The sequence below is a fragment of the Cannabis sativa genome, chromosome 4 (genome assembly GCF_029168945.1).
Source record: "Cannabis sativa cultivar Pink pepper isolate KNU-18-1 chromosome 4, ASM2916894v1, whole genome shotgun sequence".
NCBI lineage: Eukaryota > Viridiplantae > Streptophyta > Magnoliopsida > Rosales > Cannabaceae > Cannabis > Cannabis sativa.
Genome location: NC_083604.1, coordinates 56,461,103 through 56,468,999, shown reverse-complemented (window position 1 = coordinate 56,468,999; position 7,897 = coordinate 56,461,103).

The window sequence follows — 7,897 nt, the reverse complement described above, 5'->3', positions numbered from 1 at the left end:
TTACTTCTAAATTCCTATAGAAGTTATTGTTAGTTTTTATGCCCTAAATAAAACTCCATTTCAATGTAATCTATTTTATTCAACATCAATAAAGAAACAGAATTATTTTTCATTCAATTGTGTATGTTTTGGTTCACTTTATCAATTTCTTATCTATTTGATTTATAAATTCATCTTAAACCCTTTTCACATACTTGATCCTGTTTATTGTGTTGTCATCACATTGGAAAGTAAACATGACTATGTGAATAAAGTTACCTAGATTTATCAGACACAGGGTTTTACTGATATAATAATCTACAACAAGAGTTTACTTGCATTTGGAGATATACTATGTTCTTTCCAAAACATTTGTTAAAGTAAAGCTTAGGTTGCATGCATGGAGTATGCATTGGAAGGGACCGATATTGAACTTTGACATAGATTTAATTAAACTTACCGTAAAATCTATTCAAGTCAATATCGCCAAGTTGATCCTAGATCAAATGTTCTTAATCCTGTTATGATTAGGCTCAATCTTGAAAGGCTCTTCGTGTTATTTGATTTGTTAGTTAAGCCTACTTTTAGGTCAGGGTGATACGTACATTTTGGGAACACGGTTGTAAAGCCCGCTTAGTTTAATTTAGAAATTTGCAGTTAAATATTGATTAATTATGAAAATTATTTATAGCTATTTAAATAATTTATTATACTGTTATTTATGGAATTCAGAAATGCATGTTTATGTCATTCAGTAGTTTTCATATTTTGCATTTCCGGTGCCCGGTATTTTGGAACCCGGCGTTTGGCTCAGTAGAAATCACAACTTAGTATGTTAGTAGTTTGGGGCGGTTTATTAGACATTGGGAATGTCGGGAATGGCCGGGAATTTAGAAATTCCCAAAAATACCCCTTTAGTGTGTTTTATTTTGTTTTAGTGTGGAGGGGCAAATTGGTCTTTTCGCCCCAATGATGTTTTGTCTTCAGTGAGTTTATTAAATGGAAAAAATAAATGTTTAATTAGTTAATTCTTGGCTGAATTGGTATATGGGTAAAAGCCTTTTTATTTTTCATTTTATCAAAAAAATCACAAAGTTAGAACTTTTCAAACTCTCTATCTCTTTTCCTCTCTCTCTCGGCTGTGCATGTGGGTGCAAGGAGCTGGGTTCTTGCTCTGATTTTCAAGTAAATTCTCATCCAATCTAAGCATTCTTCAAGCTAGGTTAGCTTCTCTTCGTTGTTTCTTTAAAAATTGTTGTGTTTTGATGATTTAAGTTGAGTAATGCATGATGATTTTGGTGATGTTGCTGCTGGTTATTGTTGTTGTTGTTTCTTTGATTAACATGTTGAATTAAGTAGGTTTAATTAGATTGAATTGCATGCTTGAGTTCCTTGTTCTAGTTGGATAGATTTTTATGTAAAAAGCTTGGATTTTCAAAGAAAAATGGAGGTTTTGGTGGCTGTTAGGTTTGCATGAGTTTGATTCTAGTTTCTGAGGTTGTAATTAGCTTGATTATGAGTTTGAAGCATAGTTTGAATGCATGTTAGGTGATTTTACTCAAGTTTGAGTTTAGAACTCAAAGCTTGAGCTTTAATGGTGTTTGTCGTATCTATGATTTCTGGGTTGTTTTGATACCTTAGAAATGTTCTAGGGAAGGTATAGAACAGGTCTGGAAGGTTTGAATCAATTTGGGGTTGATTTGTGCAAGTTATGAAAATTTGGGTTTGCTGCCTGCGAGGAACTGGTATTCCGGTTGTGCATCCAGAATTCCGGATGAGGGTTCTGAATTTCCCAGAACCAGAATTCCGGTTGGGCAACCGGTCTACCGGTTGGGGAAAATTCAGGGACCCTAGTTTTTCTCGTTTTTATGTTTTAGGGGGTATTGCCATGCTTTTTATCGATAGGGAAACTTTTAGTTCCTAGTTTAAGTCCCCGGGAAGTGATTTAGCGTGTCACTTATAGTGTTGTGATTTTTATGGTTTAGGAGCCTGTAATCCGTCGCTCAGCTAAAGTTCCAGTCAGGTTGACCGGCACACCTGAATTCGGAATCCAGGTAAGATTAGTATAACAGTATGCATATGTAGATTACATGTTTAGCGTGCATGTAGGAAGCCTGTTAGATTACATTAGTTATGTATGTTGGCTTCGAACCATCCAACCCTGTCACGTCGGTACAGGCTGGAGTATGACCAGCAGCCGGAGTATGACCGGTTCGACCGATCAGGCTGACACTTGGTTGGCGGTTCCGTACTATTGACGTATCCCGTCGGTACAGGCTGGAGTATGACCAGCAGCCGGAGTATGACCGGTTCGACCGATCAGGAGGATATAGTAACACGTCGGTACAGGCTGGAGTATGACCAGCAGTCGGAGTATGACCGGTTCGACCGATCAGGTTGTTACGTGTCAATAGTACCGTCCCTATGAACGTTCAGAACTCAGTACCATGTTGGACATGGCAGTAGTGGCTCAGTACCGTGTTGGACACGGCAGTAGCGGGACTCAGTATCGTGTTGGACACGGCAGTTAGGGTTATGATCAGGGGTATGGGCGTCTGATCATGACCGGGATTATGTATGAGTATTATTATGCTTTTCTTACTGAGTCTGTCAACTCACAGTTCTACGTTTATGTGTAGATAAAGGCAAGGCTAAAGCTGATGGACCGTGAACGAGCTTGTGAAGATTGTACATGTCGGGGCGGTTAGGCCTGGAAAGTACGATCCTCGGGACAGCGAGGCTGATTTTGTAACTAGTCGCTAGGCGACATTATTTTGTATAAACAGTTAAATCTTTTTGTAAATGATTTTGTAATCGGGATCCCGAGTCTTTTGTAATATTATTTTATAAGTTTAATTAAAAAGCAAAAATTTTAATTAATCACGTTTTTCCATAAACCTCGTTGATTAGCAACGAGCTGCACTTCATGTTTAAAAATCACGTAATACGCCTATGTTAGTTAGGGTGTTACAACGATAGTGCAATTGAGTGGGAGCGCTAACATAAACATGGAATCTATAGCTTCTATCTGGCGAATAGTAAGCAAAGGATGATCTCCTTCGAGCTTGACCAAACGAACATAAATGGTGGAGTACTCATTTCACATAAGCTGAAATATCATTTATACGGGGTCAAGTGTTTAAAGGATAAAATACATAGTAGGGTGTTACGGTAATCTAATCCCTTTACAGTGTAGATCATTCATATAGAGGATCATTGATCACATTAGGATTATAACAATGGATAAATAATGATGCGTCTATATGGTGGAACATATAGAGCATTCTATATACTGAGAGTGCAACTCTAAGTTCTATGTGTGGATTCAACGAAGAATTAATAAGTTAGTGAATTTTAGTGCTAAATTCTTGATCTACTTATTGGAAGCTCGGTTTTATAGACCCATGGTCCCCGCACTAGTTGAGATAATATTGTTTGTAAGACTCATGTAATTGTTTTTGATTAATCAATTATAATTCACAAATTAGACTATGTCTATTTGTGAAATTTTCACTAAGTAAGGGCGAAATTGTAAAGAAAGAGTTATTAGGGGCATATTTGTTAATTATGATACTTTGCATGGTTCAATTAATAAATATGATAAATGAAAATATTATTTAATAATTATTTATAGTTATTAAATAGTTAGAATTGGCATTTAAATGGTTGAATTAGAAAATTGGCATTTTTGAGAAAATCAGATACAAAAGTGTTAAAATTGCGAAATTGCAAAAAGCAAGGCCCAAACCCAACAAGCCATGGCCGGCCACTTTTGTAGGCATTTTAAACTGATATTTTCATTATTTTAATGCCAAATAATTCAAACCTAACCCTAGTGGAATGCTATAAATAGGTAGTGAAGGCTTCAGGAAAATTACACTTCTGAATCAGAAAAAACTGAGCCTTTCTCTCTACCTTGGCCGCCACCCTCTCTCTCTCTTCTTCCTTCATATTTCGAAATTACCTTAGTGATTAGAGTAGTGCCCACACACAGCAAGCAATACCTCAATCATAGTGAGGAAGATCGTGAAGAAAGATCATCAACAAAGGAGTTTCAGCATCAAGGATTCAGAGAAAGAGATCTAGGTTCAGATCTTGATAATACTCTGCTAGAGAAAGGATACAAGGGTTAGAGATCTGAACGGAAGGAGTCATTTAATTCCGCTGCACCCAATGTAAGGTTTCTTAAACTTTATACGTGTTTATTTCATCGTTTTAGAAAGTTCATATTTAGGGTGTTAATAAACATACTTGTGAGTAGATCTAAGATCCTGGTAAAATATTTCCAACAACTGGCCTCAGAGCCATGGTAATTGATTTGCTTGCAAGAAATTTGGACTTTAAAACGACTGTTTGTTTTGTTTTTGAATGGTATCATGTTGTATTGAGTGTTATTTGATGATTGATTGGTGTTTGTGAATTTTCATGAAAAATAATTAAATATCTATTTCTAGAATTATTTTTATTGGATAGTATGGAAAAAATTAAGCAAGTTACTTTTTTACAAAACTCAATTTCGATTTAATTTGAATTAGTTAAGATTTTTTGAAGTTTTGAAAAATATCGGGGTTGAGCATCAGGGACACGCGCGCGCGCACGAGGCTTGTCCCTCGGACAGCACGCGCGCAGACAATTTTTTGTCTGAATTCCTAGGCTCCGCGCGCGTAGAGGCTGCTGGCAGCCTCCTGCACCGAGCTCTCTCGCCCATGCTCCCCTTCCTGCGCGCGCGGACAGTATGGAATGCATACTGTCCGTACAGCTCGCAAATTTTTCATTTTTCTTTGTTTTTTCATGCTTTTTCATGGAATTAACTTTTGATTTTTTGTGTAGTTCTGTATTTATACTATTACTATTCCTAATTCAATTCTAATTATCATAATGAATTAATTTAATATTTTTTAAATTTAATTCAAGATATTAGTGTAATTTGAATTTAAAAATAGTTTGTATCAATCTTATTTTCTTAATATTCTATCTTATTTTTAAAATTTGATTATATCGTATCTTATTTTTTAAATTTAAGGTCAGATTTTAAATTTTTTAAATTAATTTTTTTTTTAAATAATTTGACCTTATTTAAATTTAAAATAAGATAACTATAATCATGTAATTTTTAAATGATGTAAGATATTTTGCTAACTTTTAAATTTTGTTATTTAATTTATTTAAATTACATTTAAAATCTGAAAAAGATATTCATTTATCTTTTTTTAATTTTTTATTTAATTTTTATTTATAAAATAACATTTAATTTTTAAAAGTAGTTAGCAAATTTTGAAGTAAAGTGATGATTCCCTTCGAGCTTAGTTAAATAGAAGTAAATGGATGAGCTCTTGTTTCAGTGACTATATATTAGATCACTAAAACATCATTTACAGGTAACTAAGTGTTCTAAAGGGCAAAATACATTGAGGGGTGTAAACGGTAAATTGGTCCCATCTCGATGTAAATCATCTATATAGAGGATCTCTTAATCACATTAAGATTATAACAATGGTTAAATGAGATAGCATATTGATATCGTGAAACATATAATATGCTCTATATAAGTCTGAGAGTGCAATTCCAAGTTCTAAGAGTGGATTCAACAAGGAATTAATAAGTTAGGGATTTACTTGGTAAATCGGTTCAACTTATTGGAAGCTCAGCATATAGATCCATGGTCCCCATTCTAGTTGAGACTATACTGTTTGTAAGACTCTATAATTGATTTATGATTAATCAATTATAATTCTAAAAGTTAGACTATGTCTAATTTGTGAATTCTCACAGTTTAAGGATAAAATTGTAAATAAAAGGGTTTCTAGGTTTAATTATTAATTTAGAGACTTTGCATGTCTGATTAATAATTATTTTAAATGACAATATTATTTAATAATCTATTTTAGTCATTAAATAATTGGTTTTGTCATTTAAATGATTAGAATCGGAAAAATGGCATTTTTGGAGAAATAGAAATAAAATTGAGGAAACTGCAAAATCCAAGTGAGGCCCATACACACCATGGCCGGCCACCCTTTGCATGTTTCCCAATTATTATTTTCAATTTGAATTGCCATGTAATTGCTAATCAAAGCCTAGCAAAAATAGGAAAGTGGTGGATCACACTAAATAAGGCAGTTAATCAATTACACAGTGAAAGGGGAAACTGCTTATTAGGAAAGTTGTGCACTTCCCTTCTTCCTATTTATAGCCGCCCATCTCTTCTCTTGATGCATGTTTTTTTGTCCAATCACTATACACGAAATCAAGAGAAAACAAGAGAGAATTTTGAAAATCCTAGTGAGAGAGTAGTGCCCACACACATCACTCAGTACCTCAATCATAATTTAGAAGACTGTGAAGGATCACATCCAACTCAATGACATTCGGCCTCAGATCTTGATTATACTCTGCTACAGACAGGAATCAAGGGTTAGAGATCTGAGTGGAAGGAGACATTTAATTCCGCTGCCATCACTGTAAGTTATTCTTAACTTTTATATGTTTAGTTCATCGTTTTAGAAGTTCAAATTTAGTTTGTTAAATCAACATACTTGTTAGTAGATCTAAGTTCCTGGTAAAAGATAATTCCAACAGTCCATAGGGGCGATCTGCGTGATCACCTCAACGCGGTTTTCAGGGCACGCTCCCGTGCCCCTCGCGACGAGGAAACGCCCCGTGATCCCCCCGTGAGCAATCAAGGTGTAAACACTCGCACTAACCCTCCTAACGCACCGGCAACAACTACTGGAGTTAATGTCCCAGCAAACCTCGCCGCAGTAATCACAGCTACTGCAGTCACAGCAGTCCCGACCCCTATAGCCGGTGGAATTGATCAAAGCATGCTTTTGCAAGCTTTGAAAATGCTCGAGCAGCAGAGAAAGCCCATATACAAGCTTCACGGGACTTCTCCTTTTACTGCGGAAGTGCGACAGGCTCAGCTTCCCAAGGGATTTCGACTGTCCGAATCCCTAAAGTATAAAGGTACCTCTAATCCCATAGATTATTTAGAAAAGTTTAACACTATAATGGAAGTGGATCAGGTACCTCAGCTCGCGAAATGTCGCATACTTGCGGCAACGCTGGAGGAAAACGCCCACGATTGGTTCACCCAATTGCCTAAAGCCTCAATATCGACATGGGAAACCTTTGTCGACGTATCCCTCACGCATTTTCATGCCACTATGACTTATAGGCCTCCCTATACTACTCTAGCCAACATCAAACAAGAACCCGGTGAGTCTTTACAAGACTATTTTAAACGATTTAATGCGGAAGTAACAAAAGTCAAGAAGGCTCCCGAGTCTTCGCTTGTTTGTATGTTGTTGCAAAAATTATAAACACTACGCAAGTATACGCAATCAAGTAGTAAACTCACACAGGTGAGGTCGAACCACAGGGAATTGGATTAACTACTACTAAACTATACCTATAATTCTATTTGGCAAATCGTAAAGAATTTTGATTAAAAAGAATTAAATAAATTCAGAAAACTTATAACACAGTTAGAGTTTAAGAAAAATGAGATAATAGGGAGGAGAATCATGTTGTTGTTTACCCAAATCGTTAATGCCTAATTGCTATCCTATTCTTGAAGTGAATGACAGATTATAAAGTAACCTAGCTCTTTTCAGATCTTCTAGGTTCTAAATCACATGATATATAATTAATTCCTTAATTAAACTAACATGAAATCAGCATTAGGTAATAATCTACTTGTCACATAAGTCTTGTAAATACTCTCGTTTCACATAGAACATCGATTATCCAAATTTTAGCATTCTCAATTCTCACTTTTCAGATTTCGAATTGAGATCATAAAGCATGCACAAGGTGATCAATCTTAAACATGAAATTAAACACAAATTAAGATAATTTCACAAACAAGAATGAAGGAATGGCAATTAAACATTAACTAGGTAAAACATTAAACAAC